At 47.6% G+C, this 18,099-nt stretch overlaps 1 protein-coding gene across 1 annotated transcript in view; it reads left to right on the forward strand.

The window, feature by feature from the left end:
- The window catches only part of LOC141073591 (membrane-spanning 4-domains subfamily A member 15-like), a 231,052-nt gene that overhangs the window by 59,620 nt on the left and 153,333 nt on the right, over positions 1-18,099 (forward strand). The gene's annotated exons all lie outside the window — the stretch shown is intronic.

Raw genomic sequence — 18,099 nt, forward strand, 5'->3', positions numbered from 1 at the left:
GCTGGTTTAGGCAGAGAACGAGGATGGACGATGGGCTGCAGACAACGTTCGTGGCAGGAATGGCCCCAACGCAGAATCTCCCCTGAGCGCCAGTCGACAACTGGCTCGTGCAGCCTAAGCCAGGGTAATCCAAGGAGGACAGCGTGGGACAATTTAGGCAGGACGTAAAAGGCTATTTTCTCGAGATGAAGTGCTCCAATTTGTAGATCTACTTCGGCCGTAACCATGGTGACGAGCTCGGGGAGAGGTTTACCATCAATGGAGGTGATTGCACGTGGGTCTTTTAGGATGACCACCGGGATTTGGAGTTTATCAACCTCTTCTTGCCGAATGAAATTACCAGCCGCACCCGAGTCCACATACGCCTCCACAGATCTACGCTCCTGACCTGCAATAATTGAAGCTGAAAGGGTAAGGGGCAGAGAGGAATTATGATCACCTAGGAAGACCTCCCTTACCTGACCTAGGTGGAGGCGTTTCCCGGTTTCTCAGGACAGGTGCGCACAAAGTGATTGGCTCCACCGCAGTACAGACAGAGACCGTTCGTCATCCTCTCCCTGCGCCGCTGCTCGGACAGCCTGATACGATCTACCTGCATGGGCTCGGTAGCGACGCTAGTAGAGGAAGCAGAGGAGCGCGGAATGGTAGCTTGATACAGCCTAAAGGGCTTTCTCTCCCTAACCGACTCTCGAGCGCGTTCCAAAAACCGCAGGTCGATACGAGTAGCCATGAGATCCTCCAGAGTGGTTGGGGTATCTCGTCCGGCAAGCTTGTCCTTGATTTTACCTGAGAGACCTCTCCAGAAGGCACCCACAAGTGCCTCATTATTCCATCCAAGTTCCGACGACAATGTCCAAAAGCGGATGTGTCTGTCCCACAGTAAGGGAACCCTGGCGGAGGTTAAAGAGGGCCTCTGTGGTAGATGTTAAGCATCCGGATTCGGCGAATACTTTGCGGAACATCTCCAGAAAGTTCTGAATACTAGAAACTACGGGATCATCCCTCTCCCATAAAGGATTCACCCAGGCCAGAGCCTCTCCCTCAAGATGGGACACTATGAACGCCACCTTGGCGCGATCTGTGGGGTATTGTTGGGGCAAAAGCTCAAAGTGCAGTCTGCACTGGTTCAAGAAACCCCGACATAACTTAGGATCTCCGCTATACCGGGGAGGCTTTCCCAGACGAGGAGGCGGGGACAAAACTCCCGGGGTGAGGTTGAGGCGGCCGCAGAGGACTGCAAGGCAAGCAGTCGATCGTCTACGGACGCCATATAACCCAAGATGTGAGACTGGGCATCGCGCTGCTGCGCGAGCTCCTGCTGGAGACTGGCTAGGCGGGGAGCATGCCCAGGATCAGAGGTTTGCAGGGCGGACAACCTGGTGTCCATAGATTTCATGAAGGACATTATCCGGGTCTGATTTTCACGTAAGAAAAGCAGTTCCTTCTGTGTAGCGGCACCGGTGGGATCCATGGCCTGATGATACTGTGACGTTCAGGAATGGACAATGTCCGAGAGTGGACCCTCTGGGTCGCGGATCTGGAGCCCCTGGGTCGAGTGCGCCAGGTGATGACCGACCCCTATACAGGGATCGTTAGGGGCAGAGCCATAGAGGACAAAACCGCGGAAGCCGGTAACAAGAGGGACGGCTCAAAGGACTAGGAAGGCCAGAGGAGGAACAGGGATACTGGACAGAGTTTAGAGTACCTGAACGGGGGTATCGGATGAGGAGGGGACCAGGCAGCAACTACTAGAAGGGGCAGCAGGAGTAGCCACAGAAGAAGAAGGAGTGCAGACGTGGATGCTCCAGGAGGAGATACAGGAACGGATTGGCAGAAGACAGGAGACCCAGGGAGGCAGGAGATGGAACCGGTGGTATGAATACCAGATGATAGGCAAGGAGAGCAAGGAGTAGGGTAAAAGGGCAGGACGAGGCAGAGATCGACAGGGAGAAACAGAGAGGATCTCAAAAAAGAGGAACTATAGTGTAGCTATAGCGGCCAGAACAACGCGTGAATACCACACAATCATCACAGAGAGGACGCTTGAAATACCTTATGGTCAGGAAGTGGGTTTGCAAGCACTGCCCCTAGCGACGCCCACCACCAGCAGAAGAGAGAGGACTGGCGCGCGCTCGCGGCCTAAGGACGGTGCGCAGGGAAGCAGCAGAGCTGGAGGCTGGGTGAGAGTGCGCACTGAGGAAGGAGTGCCGGTAAGGAGAGGCAGCGGCGGGTGCCGCCGCAGATGAGGCAACGGCGGGCACAGCCGCCGATGTCACACAATCCTCTTGCAATAGGACAAACTGGATGGCAAAACAAGTGCTAGTAATATCCCAAAAGTAATAAAAATGAAAAAAATAACTTTTAATCATGCCAAAGGAGTTGAAAAGAAAAGTTTTGAGTGAGGAAAAGAAGGACTCAATTCTGGCTTTACTAGCAGAGGGATACAGTGAGTGTCATTTTGCCTCCATCCTTAAAATTTCTAAGACACCAGTCCATTACAACAAGGTCAAGCAGTAGACATTGGGGACAACAAAGCTACAGACCATCAGAGGGCGAAAACGACTCTCCAGTGACCAGGATGACCGTTATCTTATTCGAATGTCACTCAGCAACCGCAGGATGACATCAAGTGACCTACAAAAGGAATGGCAAATGGCAGCTGGGGTGAAGTGCACGGCAAGAACAGTTCATAGCAGGCTCCTAGAGGCAGAGCTCAAGTCATGTAAAGATAGAAAAAAGCCTTTCATCACTGAGAAGCAAAGGAGAGCCAGGCTGAAGTTTGTCAAAGACCATAGGGATTGGACCATAGAGGACTGGGGTAAGGTCTAATTTTTAGCTCTGCCCAATATCTGGTCATCTACTGGTTAGACAGAGACCTGGAGAGGCGTACAAGCCACAGTATCTTGCACTCACTGTGAAATTTGGTGGAGGATCGGTGATAATCTGGGGATGCTTCATCAAGACTGGAAGTGGGCAGGTTAATCTTTGAGACGTATGAAACAAGCCGCATATAAGTTTATCCTGGAAAAACAGTTGATTACTTCTGCTCAGGCAATGTTCCCCAACTCTGAGGACTGTTTTTTTCCAGCAGGACAATGCGCCATGCTACACAGCTAGGTCAATCAATGTGTGGATGAAGGACCACCACATCAAATCCCTGTCATGGCCAGCTCAATCTCCAGACCTGAACCCCATCGAAAACCTCTGGAATGTAATCAAGAGGAAGATGGATAGTCACAAGCCATCAAACAAAGAAGAACTGCTTATTTGAGGTCTGCAAGCACTGAATTTTTTTTCTTCTTTTGACCCTTTCTCATTTTCTGAAAATATATACAAAATTTAGTGCTTGGAAATTCAAAGACATGTTGTCAGTAGTTTATAGAATAAAAGAGCTGTAACGGGGTCTTCTGTGCTGTAATACCTCTTACATTACCACCCCGTGTTTCAGGAGGTCCGCTCTGCTTTTCCTCACTTCTGGATGAAGGACGCTGGCTCGAAAGGCTTTGTAACATGGGAACATATAAAAGATCACTGCTTCTCCATGTATTTCCAGTGTGTCAACAATTTACTCACCGGTCTCAGAATATATATACATACAGAGGATAGGACAATCAATATGTGGCGGGCAAGTAGATAACAGGCTCCAATTAAGACGCCAGACGTACAATACAATAGCCGCAGGTGGCCGGCGACCCCCGATCATTTACCGTGGGATTTACAAAGGTGGGGGGAGCTTAGAAGTGGGATATCTTGCTTACCTCTGCCCAGGATTTGCAGCCGGTCAGTTGCTGCATTAGGGGTATGCATCTCACATTGCACCTATCATACATGCATCTCCTATTCGGGGTGCTGGGGGGGTTCTGTAACAAGAGCAATTTACATTTTACTCAAAAATATACCTATAAAGAGAAAAATTAGACAAAATGAAGATTTTGCAGTGGTCTCTTAAATTCTGATAATTTTTTATATATATTGTGGTACAGCAAAGGGTGTTTTGCTGGATGGGAGATACATTTCTCCAAGCAGGTTAAAGTTTGGATGGGATTTTCCCTGAAGACAAGGATCTGCAATGATGTCATGGTCATGTGATCAGCCCATGTGATGTCGACCTCAACTGCGGGTGGGGCTTTGGACTATATAATGGAGGTTGGTATTTGGCACAGTGTGAGTGTGCGTGGAAGATGCAGGAACTTGGCTGGAGTTAGCCTGAATTTGTTAGCAGGATTACCTGTGCTGCAGAGCTATAGCAGCAAGACTCCAAACAACCCTAGAAATGGCACCTGGCAGATGCCGCTGACATGGCAAATGCTTAGTTAAGCCCGTCTCATGCAAGGGTGAGTCTGGGACCAGTGGTTCTCCAAGCTGGAGCATGTTTATGTTTTCCGTTACTTTCTGTTAACCTGCTGTTTTTCAAAGTGACATTAAACCACTGAAGTTGGACTTTAAGCCAGCGTGTTGCCTCGTGCCTGCGGCCCTGCCATTGCCTACCAGAGCAAATCTCTACAATTGGTGGAGAATGCGGGCATACGCAGTGTGGCCGGGCTGTTTTTGCTGAAATTTTGCTCTGCACTCCAGCATATGTCCTGGGTGAAAAGAGTGCCGCAGACCCAGGTGGGGAACTTTCCAGAAATGGAGACAACAGTAAAAATGCTTATGGAGGCCATGCTACAGCAGCAGCAGGCTACACAGCAGCAGCAGGAAACAAACCGGCTATTGATACAGCACATCACGATGGCACAGACAACAGGAACTACCCGGGGAATCCATGATGTCCGGAAAGCGGTTCATACAGCGGTTTCCAAAATGGAGAAGTCTGACGATGTTGAGACCTACCTGGAGGTGTTTGAAGAAGTGGCTGAGAGGGAGAAATTACCCCGGGACCAGTTGGCAGAAATCATCTCTCCATTTGTGGCCCCAGGACCGCAGAAAGCCTATATGGACTTACCCACTGAGCAAAGGGCGGTGTCAGTATCTAGTCCTGGAATCTGTTTCTCTTGCCCTTAGACTTGCCCTTAGTTAACATGGATCTTGATGTTTCCACGTCGGCCATCTTGCTTCCTGCCAAAGCTGTATATAAAGCCAGCACCTGCTCTGATTCATTGCTTGTGTATTATGTATTGGACTTTGTGCCTCTGCAGTCCCAAGCCTGGACTTACTATCCCTGTTGGTCCTCTCTTAACGGCGGAGTCCTCTGCCAACCTGCACGTCTGGATCCCTGCCTGCTGAACACTGGACACTGGACTTCAGGAACCTCTGCCTGACTACACCTGCGGTGAAGTAAGAACTCCAGCCAGCTAGTGTGTTCCTCCGCCCTGCAAGAGTCTGTGTCTTGTGCCCTCATTGCTCAGTGACTTTGCATGCTGTGTCGCAGAGTATCAGCTCTGCTATTACCATTTATCAGATTGACTGAACATTTATCTGGACTTATATGCTATATTGCATTCAGATCACAAATACAATATTGCTTGCGCTACCCATTGTGTCTGCAGTCTCTTTGACCTAGCCACTGGTGTCCAGTTGTATCCACTAGTATCGTGACAGGCGGATTACACGATCAGCAAGGGTGAGATACTGTCACGTCTTGGGGTAAATGTGTTAGTCCGGTCCCAACGGGTACACCAGTGGGAGTTTAACCCCTCCAAGCTGGCTCGGTCCCAGTATTATGACCTGGTGCAGCTGTTACAAAAGTGGTTGCAACCTGAGGTATTGTCTCCCATGGCTATGCTGGACCGCATAGTGACTGATAAATTTTGGAGGGCTTTGCTCCACTCTCTCCAAACTTGGGTCAGACAGGCCTCACCTACTAATGCCCTTCAGATGATAGACCTCATAGAGAGATATGGGGCTACCAGAGAACTACAGGGAGGGACTTCCCAGAAGGTAACAGGAAGGTTCTCTAAGTCCCCACCCCTGGCTAGGCGAGCAGAGCCCAGGAAGGCTGCTCAGGACTTATCAGGCGAAGAAAGGAGCCCCATAATCTGCTGGTGGTGCTAGGAACCAGGTCATATGAGAGCTGATTGCCCCCACCTGACTGAGCCCATGGACACAAACTTTGGGTACCTCCAGTCCCACTATGCAGAACCGATGTGTGCAATGGGCACACCGAAGGGTCCCAATATTGAACATTTGTGTAAAGCTGAAGTGGAGGGCACCCCGGTTGTGGCCTTACTGGACTCAGGGAGTCTCGTAATCCTGGTACGAGCCACCCTGGTACAAACCAGCGAGTATACTGGTCGGAAAATTGGGGTGTTCTGTATACATGGGGACCTGTAATACTATCCTACCGCACTAGTGGTGATAAACACGCCAGCGGGGAGGCAGTGCCACGAGGTGGGGGTTGTGATCAATTTTCATTATGAAGTGATAATTGGAAGAGACTTTCCTTTGCTTTCTGTGCTGTGGCCAACTGTTGTCCCACTCCCTGAACAGCTGCCGGCACCAATGGCAACCAGGTTACATTCTCCAGAAGTAGGGCATGAACCTGGTAGCCCAGAGGATGAAGTGCTGGCGGTAGGGCTAACCTTCCCTTCGGTGGAGGAGGGGAAGAATCCTCCCATAGAAGTGTTGGCTGGAGAGGTGGAAGATTTGCCGCCAGGACCTGAATTGTCAGACTTAAATGTTTCAGGTGACAATTTTGGTACAGCACAACTCGGAGACCATACTTTGGCTAGAGCCAGGGAGAATGTACAGTTTGTCAATGGGGTACCCCAAAACCCTGAGGCGGCTACAGTGTTGCCACGCTTTGAGCTGAACCGAGACTTGTATCGATTCGAGAAAATATGTGGGGAAATGGTAGAACAATTACTGGTACCTCAGGCATATCGTAGGCTGGTAATGGACTTAGCACATGCGCATGTACTCGGTGGGCATTTGGGCCAAAAGAAAACCCTAGACCGAATTCTGCAGCGGTTATATTGGCTAGGTGTCCATGAAGAAGTTAAACGGTACTGTAATTCCTGTCCAGTATGCCAGGTAACCAGTCCCCAGACTCACTTCCGGAGTCCTTTGGTGCCTTTACCAATTATAGAGGTACCTTTCGAAAGAGTGGCAATGGATCTGGTAGGGCCTGTCAATAAGTCAGCAAGGGGACACCAACAAATCCTAGTAGTTTTTGTAGTTTTAGAATATGCTACCCGGTATCCTGAGGCCATTCCACTGCGCCACACGTCAGCTAAGCTCATAGCAAAAGAACTCATGGGTATGTTTTCGTGGGTGGGAATTCCTCAAGAGATAGACCAGGGAACCCCCATTATGTCAAAAATCATGAAGGAACTCTGCCGCTTGTTAAATGTTATACAATTGCGCACGTCGGTCTATCATCCCCAAACAGATGGTCTTGTAGAAAGATTCAATAAGTCGCTGAAGAGCATGTTGAAAAAAGCCGTTTCCAAAGATGGGAAGAATTGGGATCTCTTACTGCCATATTTGTTTGCAGTGCGGGAGGTGCCCCAGGCATCTACGGGGTTCTCGCCTTTTGAACTATTGTATGGCAGACATCCACGAGGCTTACTCGATATAACCAAAGAAGCATGGGAGAATCAACCCACCCCCCCCCATAAAAGTGTGATAGAACATGTTGCAAAAATGCAAGAAAGAATGGAGACAGTCCTACCGTTAGTCCGGGAACATATGGAGGCAGCACAATGGTCGCAGAGTCGGGTCTATAACCAGGAGGCTCGAGTAAGAACCTTTAGTCCTGGGGATCGGGTATTGGTACTTGTGCCTGCAGTGGATAGCAAATTTCTTGCAAGGTGGCAGGGGCCCTATGATATTATGGAGAAGCAGGGCCTGTAGACTACAAGGTACACCAACCAGGTCGGAGGAAGCCAGAACAGGTTTACCATGTTATTTTGCTTAAACTATGGAAAGATAGAGACCACCTTGGTGGGAATAGTCCGCTGCCTGCATTTCAGACGAAGAAGGCTCCATTACCTCTGGGGGAGACAGGAGAAGCCCTCTCCGTAGTCAAAATAGCAGATACTTTGTCTCCTAGACAGGTTCAGGAGGTCCGGGAGTTTGTTAGCCGAAATACAGATGTTTTTTCGGAGCTCCCTGGATGCACCTCCTTGATCCAACATGACATTGTCACGGAGCCATAGGCCAAAGTCCGACTAAAGCCATATCTGGTGCCTGAGGCCCGGTGACAAGCCATTGTGGAGGAGGTAAAAACTATGCTGCAGGTAGGGGTCATTGAAGAGTCCCAAAGTGAGTGGGCCAGCCCAATAGTCCTAATACTCAAGCCTGATGCTAAGGTTCTGTAATGACTTTAGAAAACGTAATGAAGTTTTGACGCCTACCCCATGCCCCGGGTCGATGAATTGATAGAGCGGATTGGGCAGTGTGAGGTAGCACTGTCATTCAAGGTTGGGGACCACTCGCTTGGCAGCAAATAAATCACATCCGGTACGGGTTTTCCATAAAACCATATCAGTCCATGAGGTTTATTATTCAGCATAAACCAAAGGAAGCACCACAAAGTTCATATCAGCATAGCATCCATTATATAGGCTATTCAGCCTCATCATTACCTCACCCGTCAGGGTTCCTTATGCGGCTTCACCATCGCATACATTAGTTCCCTCCAGGGAGCTCTCAGGCACACATCGCCAATGCTCACACAGCCGCTCCACAGGCTGTTAGCCAGGAGATCCATCTTCTCACGTGACCTTCCAAACTGGACCAATCAGGTCCCAGCATTCACACCTTGTGACCTACTCTGACCACCTTATATGGTTCGTAGCCACGCCAACTGGGTCACATGGCTATGACCTCATCACAGGTCCTTCACACACTTACAAAGCCTTTTACTATAGGCGTTTTCAGACACACCCCTGGGTGAATTTGTAGGTAACCAGAACCCGCCCATCTCTCTAGTTACCTGAAGACTTCTCTCTTACACTTAGAAACAACCCCTCAGCAATGATATTGCTGATCACACATACACAAGTCTCCATCTCAAAGCCACCCACTTTGAGATACATAACTATCCTTCAGGATTCTGCCACTCATCCGTTCTCTTGGGACATCCACACAGCGCCCCCTAGTGGACACAGTGGTCATTACACCACAGCAGGCATAGTATTTTTCAACCCTTGATCTCACAAAAGAATATTGGCAGGTACCCCTAACAGAGGCGGCGAGGGAAAAAACAGCGTTTGTAACACCCGAGGGGCTGTTCCAATATAAAGTATTACCCTTTGGGTTACATGGCGCGCCAGCGACATTTCAGCGGTTAATGGATATTGTTTTTAGTCCCCATCGCCGTTATGCCTCAGCCTATCTAGACGATATTGTTGTGTACAGTACAGACTGGGAAAGTCACTTACCAAAAGTACAGGAGGTGATAGATTCCTTGCGACAAGCAGGGCTGACTGCCAAACCAAAGAAGTGTTCTGTAGGGTTGGCAGATGCTCGGTACTTGGGTTGCGTCATTGGGAGAGGAGTCCTCAAACCCCATGTAGACAAAGTGGAGGCAATCCAGAACTCGCCCCGTCCCCTCACAACAAAACAGGTGAAAGCCTTTTTAGGTTTAGTGGGTTATTACAGATGGTTTATTCCCAACTTTGCAACCTTGTCCGCGCCTTTAACAGACTGCTTGAAAGGGAGGACGTCTATGATGGTCTGCTGGAATGATCAGATAAAGGAGGCCTTTGTAAAGCTAAAACTGGTACTGTGTGGTACACCAGTTCTGATTACACCTGATTTCAAAAGAGAGTTCATTGTGCAGACTGATGCCTCTGAGATAGGGCCGTGCTGTCTCAGGAGGTTAACGGGGAAGAGCATCCCGTTAGTTTCCTAAGCCGGAAGCTTACCCCAGCGGAAACCAGGTACAGTATTGTGGAAAGAAAGTGCCTGGCCATTAAGTTGGCACTTGAGTCATTGCGCTATTATTTGCTGGGGTGATGGTTTCGTTTGGTGACAGATCATTCCCCTCTTACATGGATGAGTCAAGCTAAAGAGAGGAATGCACGAGTCACCAGGTGGTTTATGTCCCTGCAAAATTTCAGTTTTTCATTAGAACATCGGGCAGGCAAACTGCAGGGGAACACAGATGCCCTGTCCAGAGTTCACTGTATGTCATGTGTCCACCCCCCTAGGGTTGAACAAAGGAGGGAAGTATGTGGCACAGCAAAGGGTGTTTTGCTGGATGGGAGATACATATCTCCCAGCAGGTTAAAGTTTGGACGGGATTTTCCCTAAAGACAAGGACCTGCGATGATGTCACGGTCACGTGATCAGCCCATGTGATGTCGACCTCACCTGTGGGTGGGGCTATGGGCTATATAATGGAGGTTGGTATTTGGCACAGTGTGAGTGTGTGTGGAAGATACAGGAACTTGACTGGAGTTAGCCTGAATTTGTAAGCAGGATTACGCGTGCTGCAGAGCTATAGCAGCAAGACTCCAAACAACCCAGGGAATGGCACCTGGCAGATGCCGCTGACCTGGCAAACTCTTAGTTAAGCCCGTCCCATGCAAGGGTGAGTCTGGGACCAGTGGTTCTCCAAGCTGGAGCATGTTTATGTTTTCCATTACTTTCTGTTAACCTGCTGTTTTTCAAAGTGACATTAAACCACTGAAGTTGGACTTTAAGCCTGTGTGTTGCCTTGTTACTGCGGCCCTGCCATTGCCAACCAGAGCAAATCCCTACTATATATATATATATATAAATATATACTGTATATATTTATTTATATTCAACTTCTTAGCTGTCTCAAGAGCAACTAAGCAGTCAGAGATGGAGCCCCCCTCTATTACCCCATTGCATCCCCATCTTGACCCTCTAAGGACAGGGTGATTTTTTGCTATGATGCTTTCATTCTTGTCTTTCCTTTCTTAGAAGAGCCATAACTTTTTTATTTTTCCATCCATATAGCAGTATGTGAGCATGTTTTTCATAGAATGAGCCATTGTTTTAAATGTTTTAAATTCATTTCATCATATAGGATACTGAAAATCAGGAAAATAAATTCTAAGTGGTGTGAAATAGTGAAAAAAATGTAATTCTGCCTTTTCTGGGGGCTTTTAGTTGATAATAAAATTCAGAACTTTGTAAAAAAAATAGTTTCTGCAGTATTTTTGACTTCCCTTTTCTATTTTTCTGTTGATATGAGGGTTTGTTTTTTGTGCTTCAGTGTTCACTATATGGAATATTTTTATATTTTATTAGTTAAGGCAAATTAACACACAGCAATGTCAAAAATGTTACATTTTTTACTTCTTACATTTTGTTATATACAATTGTCAAATAAGGGGGTTGATTTAAACTTTTGATTCAATATCACCCCCAAACCTCCTTCCTCCATTCTTCAGCATGGGGTGGTTGTTGCTGGGGTATCCTCTGAATTGGAGCGTGAAATTCAGGAGGCTCAGTCTCTTGCTCCTCCATCTTTGCCTGATAATAAGCTCTTTGTCCCGGTTCAGTACCGGTTGAGGGTTCTCCGGGAGTTCCACGATTCTGCTCTCAGTGGGCACCCGGGGATCTCGGCCAACCGGAAAGCCATTGCTAGGCCGTGCAAAGAGCTTCCATAACCGGCCGGCCTGGGAATTGGTGCCATTGCCAATTCCGGATAGACCTTGGCCTCATTTGACCATGGATTTTATCACTGATCTCCCTCCTTCCAATGGCAAAACTGTTATCTGGGTAAGGCTACTTTCACACTAGCGTCGTGCGACGCATGTCGCCCTGCGTTGGGACGATGTAGCGTCGCACGTTGTGAAAGTTTAGCACAACGGGGGTAGCGGATGCAGTTTTTCAACAAACTTACAGGGAAAAACTGAGTCAGGACAGACAGAGGGAATAAACAGACATGGGGCAAGTCAGGGATCATAGCAGGACAAATCAGGGCATACCAGAGTCAGATACACACGCCGAAGGCAGAACTATAGCTGACACCGCCTGCAAGATGCAGAGGAGCTAAATGGCAAACCTGGGACCAGACTGAGGCTGAGAAAAGTTAAACCTGGTTTTGATTTGGCTTGCATTCGGATCTGCTCCTGTCTTTTGTCTTTGTCTTATCCGCTTCCGACCATTGCTGATCCCCTGGCTGTGACCGTTGGTACTTCTGCTCCTGACTGTTTCTGACTCGGCTCGTCTGACCACTCTTTTGCCACCTGGTGGCGCTTGTGCTGCTGCTCAGTGTTGCTACGCTGTGTGTGCAACCTCTCTCCCTCACCAGCACCCCCTGATGGAGGTTGCACTATATTGCACTGCAGTAGCATGACAGTATTCTTCCAACTGTCATGGCACTCACATGATGCAGTTTGGCAATTTTCTTGGCCAAGAGACCGTTATCAATGAGCTGGATGATGCTGTTTCTCTTTTCTTTGGAAATTTTCTTCATGGCTGCTCCTTGATTTGAACCAGTGACCTTTCCCTTGGGAATCAACTTAATAACACACTGAGCTATTAGGGAATGTGAGAACAGGTTGTATTTTGTAGCACACAGGAAGAAAAAGATTTTTCCACCAGCAGGAGAAAAACAGTAACAATGCAGTTGTCATGCCTACAGGGCATGATGATGTATAGTGCACTCACCAGACCACTGATGGGGCAGTGGTAACTGTATACCTGATACTCAAGAGATAGAATGAGCTTCGTAAAACCAAAGATATTTATTAAAGAAAGTTTAACAAAAGGGAAAAGGTGCCTGAGGGGAGAACTCTCTGGATCATGACATTATACCACATAGTGGAGCACCGGACAAGGTATACCCCTATACAGGGATTCCCCCATCACAACACCAGGAGGTCTAAATGCCTCGAATCCTGGACCAGAGGGACAATCTGTACAGATCGGATAGAAGAGACAGTGAAATACTGGCTCTGTCAATGGAGAGAATCCCGGAAGCTCTGTGTAATCCCGGAAAGGCTGATCCAGCCAGTAGTGGAATCTGGATGGTTCCATGAGGAGTGGCTTGGTCAGCCCAGAGTGGGATCTGGAGTGTCCAGAGGGATCCATAATAGGGAACTGCCAGCAGAGGATTCTGTGGAGAGAGAGGTATTAGTAAAATGCAAAGCAACAGTCTTCAAGTCACAGAGCACAGCAGAGTGTGGACTGAGCAGGAGGCAACGATCCTACAGAATGAACACATTGTCCAGGCATCTCCCTTCAGGGGAGGATGCCTTTTAAAGGGAATCTGTCACCCTTTTTTTGCCCTATTAGCTGCTGGCATAGACATCGTATTACTTTCTGTAATGCTGTAGATAAGCCCCCAATGTAACCTGAAAGATAATAAAAAAAGAGTTAGATTATACTCACCGAGGTGGGCTGTCCGGTCCGGTGGGTGTTGCGGTCCGGTCCGACGCCTCCCTTCTTCATGCGCTGACGTCCTCTTCTCCCGTCCTGAAATGGCTCCGGCGCAGGCGCATTGCTCTGCCCTGTTGAGGGCAGAGCAGAATTCTGCAGTGCGCAGGCGCCAGACCTCTCCCAACGCCTGCACACTGCTGGACTCTGCTCTGCCCTCAACAGGGCGGAGCAGTGCACTTGCGTCGGAGCCATTACAGGACCGGAGAAGAGGACGTCATCGCATGAAGAAGGGAGGCGCCGGACGGGACGGCGACACCAATCGGACCGGACCGCCCACCTCCGTGAGTATAATATAACGTGTTTTTCTTTCAGGTTACATCAGAGGCTTATCTACAGCATTACAGAATGCTGTAGATAAACCCCCGATGTCTATGCCAGCAGCTGAAAGGCCAAAAAAAGGGTGACTGATTCCCTTTAACCCCTTAATGTCCAATGATGGACACAGTCCGTCATCAGACATTTCCCCTGCTTTGATGAGGGCTCCGGCGCTGAGCCCGCATCAAAGCCGGGACATGTCAGCTGTTATGAACAGCTGACATGTGCCCGCAATAGGTGCGAGCGGAATCGCCGTCCGCCCGCGCCTATTAACTAGTTAAATGCCGCTGTCAACGCTGACAGCGGGCATTTAAATAGCATTTCCGGCCGCCGGGCCGGAAATGACGTCATCGCCGACCCCCGTCACGTGATCGGGGGTCGGCGTCATGTTGCCTGGACAACCAGAGGTCTCTATGAGACCTCTATGGTTGTTCCAGGCATATGGCTTTCAGCGCCACCCGGTGGTCGGCGCTGAAAGCACAGCAGTAAATCTGCTACATATGGGCGATCTGCTCATCGCCCATATGTAGCAGAGCCGATCGGGTTGCGCAAGCTTCTAGCCTCCTATGGAGGCTATTGAAGCATGCCAAAAGTAAAAAAAAAAAATGTTTAAAAATAAAAAAAAATTAAAAAACCCTAAAAGTTCAAATCACCCCCCTTTCGCCCCAATCAAAATAAAACAGTAAAAAAAAAAATCCCACATACACATATTAGGTGTCGCCGCGTTCAGAATCGCCCGATCTATCAATAAAAAAAAGCATTAACCCGATCGCTAAACGGCGTAGCGAGAAAAAAATTAAAAACGCCAGAATTACGTTTTTTTGGTCACCAAGACATTGCATTAAAATGCAATAACGGGTGATCAAAAGAACGTATCTGCACAAACGTGGTATCATTAAAAACGTCAGTCCGGCACGGAAAAAATAAGCCCTCACCCGACCCCAGATCATGAAAAATGGAGACGCTACGGGTCTCGGAAAATTGCACAAATTTTTTTTTTTTTTTTTAGCAAATTTTGGAATTTTTTTTCACCACTTAGATAAAAGAGGACATAGACATGTTTGGTGTCTATGAACTCGTAATGACCTGGAGAATCATAATGGCAGGTCAGATTTAGCATCTAGTGAACCTAACAAAAAAGCCAAGCAAAAAACAAGTGTGGGATTGCACTTTTTTTGCAATTTCACCGCACTTGGAATTTTTTTCCCGTTTTCGAGTACACGATATGGTAAAACCAATAATGTGATTTAAAAGTACAACTCGTCCCGCAAAAAATAAGCCCTCACATGGCCATATAAACGGAAAAATAAAAAAGTTATGGCTCTGGAAAGAAGGGGAGGGAAAAATGAAAATGTAAAACCAAAAATACCCCTGGTCATTAAGGGGTTAAACACAGAACATCACAGCACAGACATCCCTAATAGAGAACAAGTGCCCTGTTGCTTTACGTATGTGCAAGAAGTGGGGTGAGCCTCCTAAGAGCATTTCCAGGAGACCTGCCAAGGGGATGCAGGTTCCAAGCAGAGAAAGGAGCCACCGATCGTCTGGAGCCACAGACAGGGTGAGCAGTAAAAGTGAAGCTGCGTGATAGGCGATGGTCTCCCTGCACAGCGGGGACAGAGCGGGTGAGGTGCATAGCCCTGCGTGATGAGTGCCAGTCTCCCTGTCCATGAGAGACTGGACACGCGGCTGAGTTCATGACAGCAATGACATGACAAGACTCTGCATAACCAAACATATACAAAATAGTTGCAAGTCAAACTTATATATGAGATAGCTAGAGGTTAAATAGTTACAAGTCAAATTTATGTATGAAATAGCCACAATGATTGTCTATAAAATGATGGTAGTCTCACATTCAAAGCAGCTGTGGATGGTGAGATATAGAGCCTGGAGTGTATTCATCACTAGAACCATCATCAGTACATGAATACAAAACAAAAATCACCATTAGTTCATAATTAGAGCACTAGAGGCATTAATGGTACATGAATATGGCACCAGAAACATCATCAGTAAATAATTATGTCACCGGAACCACCATCTGTAAATTAATACGTTACCAGAACCACCATAAGTATATGACTACGTCACCAGAACCACCAGAAGTACATGAATACATGACCAGAACCGAAAGTACTTGAATACAAGAACCAAGCTAAGTACAACAGTCATTTGTAATGTCAAGTGATATACCATGGCTGTCCCTTCCCTAATTTTCCATTACACTTTCTATATCTTTACACTGTCCCCCCCCGACATGCTAACTGATCTCCATATTGTGCCCCCATTTCACACTGTCCCCTCTCCATATCTATTTTTCTCCCCTTCTTCATACATGCCCTCATATTACCCACCAGGCTGCCCTCTTCAAACTGTAACCACTCCTCACATCGCTCCCCTACACAGTATGTTGGCCACCACAGCCGCCCATATGGTTTGATATCGCAGCACCATATTTAGGATGATGTCCACCACAGCAAACCATAAGTAGTATAATGTCCAAAACAGCCCTTATGTATACTATGATGGCCCCCACAGCACCCCATACAGTATTTTGACCCACAAACAGTATTACATTTACTACAGCTCGCAGTATAATGTCCTCCACAGCCCCATATACAGTTTGGTCATTATAGCTCCTCATATACTTTGCTGTCCCCCCACACAGCCCATTTGATGGCCCACCTGCACAGCACCTCGTTTCATACCCTCTGCACAGTCCCTCATTCCATGGACCCCTCGCACAGACCCTCATTTCATGGCCCCCACACACAGCCCCTCAATTCATGCTTCACGTACAGCACCTCATTTCATGCACCCTGCACAGTGCCTCATTCCATGGCCCCCACCTGCACAGCCCCTCATTTTATAGAACCCCGCACAGCATCTCATTTTATGCCCCCACTTCACAGCCTCTCATTTTATGCTTCCCCTGCACGGCGCCTTGTTTTATGCCCCCGGCATAGCCCCTTATTTCATGGCCAAGTAATATGACTGAAAAAATAAAAAAGATAAAAGAAAGCTCATACTCACCTACTCCAGACTCCCCGTCCCCCATCTCTTCTTTTTTGAAGTGCAGCAATTGGCACTTGATGGCCAATGATATCACTGCATCGTACCATCTAATGTCCTTTGCATGCACCTTCTCCAATAAGATGGAGCAGGAGGGTGATTACAGCTTTTCTACTCATTTCTCAGACAGCGTCAACATCAATTGTTTTGGTGTCTCACAGACCCGAATACAATTGAGGGGGCGACGGCCGGGGCACAGGCAGAGAGAGAGATACGTGGCTTCAGTGACTGTGCTTCCCTGTGCGCCTGCGCCCCGGCCGTCACTGTTCTGAATGCCTGTGGTCAGAGGAAGGCGTTGGGCAGCCGCAGGCATTCAGCAGTCTTTTTTCAAACTACGCCTTCCTTGGGTAGGCAAGAAGTAGCGCCTCAGGCAGGTGCCTACCCTGCTACCCCTTGTCTTGTCCCAGCCCAGAATTTCCTCTTGGTTCGGCGGTGTGGTCACTTACCACTGCTTCTTTCACCCCTATCACATGATGATATTTGGACCAATCACGGTCATTGAGGGAGAGAGAAATGATTGCAGCTTCTGTGCCCACCGCTTCTGTTTGTGCTGCCTTTTTCATTGAAATTTGATGTCATCAGGAAGAGTAACAGTGCCGCCCCACTGCTTCTGTAAACACCACGTAATTAATTCTCATAAGGGGTGGCGCTTCTGTCACTCACTTTGCTTCTATCACCATGCTCTGAAGACGTACTTTTCAGTGAAAGAAGCAGCTGGGTCAGAAGCTGTGTGGTGTCCTGGTACCTTCATCAACATCACGGCTATTGATTCCAGACATCATCAGGGGACAAAAGTGAGAGAAGCTATAGTAAGTGACCGCAGCACCATCTCATGATGGTGTCATGAATATGGGGGTATAAAAGCTGCAGAAAAGTGACGCAGGGTGATTCTTCAGATGATGCCCCATTTGAGACTCCCTTCAAACGAAACATCTTAGGGAGAAAAATAAGAGATATCGGGATTAGCTGTATGTAATTTTCAAATAAAGCATATTACAAAAGTGATTAGGGCTTAAAATAGATATGTATATAGGGGATTTTATGCATTGCACAACACTTAAGTGTTGAACAAAATTCAGAAATTCATTAAATTTTGTGTTACGGTACTTGTGCTACCATTGTCTGAGACAGGCAATGTTTTCATTTTACAGTTGATGTAGCTGGGTGAGAGTTTGTTTTTTGACAAGCTGATGCTTTTATTAATACCATTTTAGGGTATACTGTATAATGTTTTGATCACTTCTTTTTGCATTTTTTCGCAGTGTTATGGTGAACAAAAAGCGCAATTCTGGCACTTTTCTTTTCCTTGAGGAGCATTTGTACTCCACTCAGTGTGCACACCCAGACATGAGTTGTACGTTCCCTTCTCCTTAGCTTAGCATTTCTCATGTTTTTTTTGAG

This window comes from Dendrobates tinctorius, unplaced genomic scaffold (assembly GCF_039654945.1).
Source record: "Dendrobates tinctorius isolate UK_male_01 unplaced genomic scaffold, ASM3965494v1 ptg000308l, whole genome shotgun sequence".
NCBI lineage: Eukaryota > Metazoa > Chordata > Amphibia > Anura > Dendrobatidae > Dendrobates > Dendrobates tinctorius.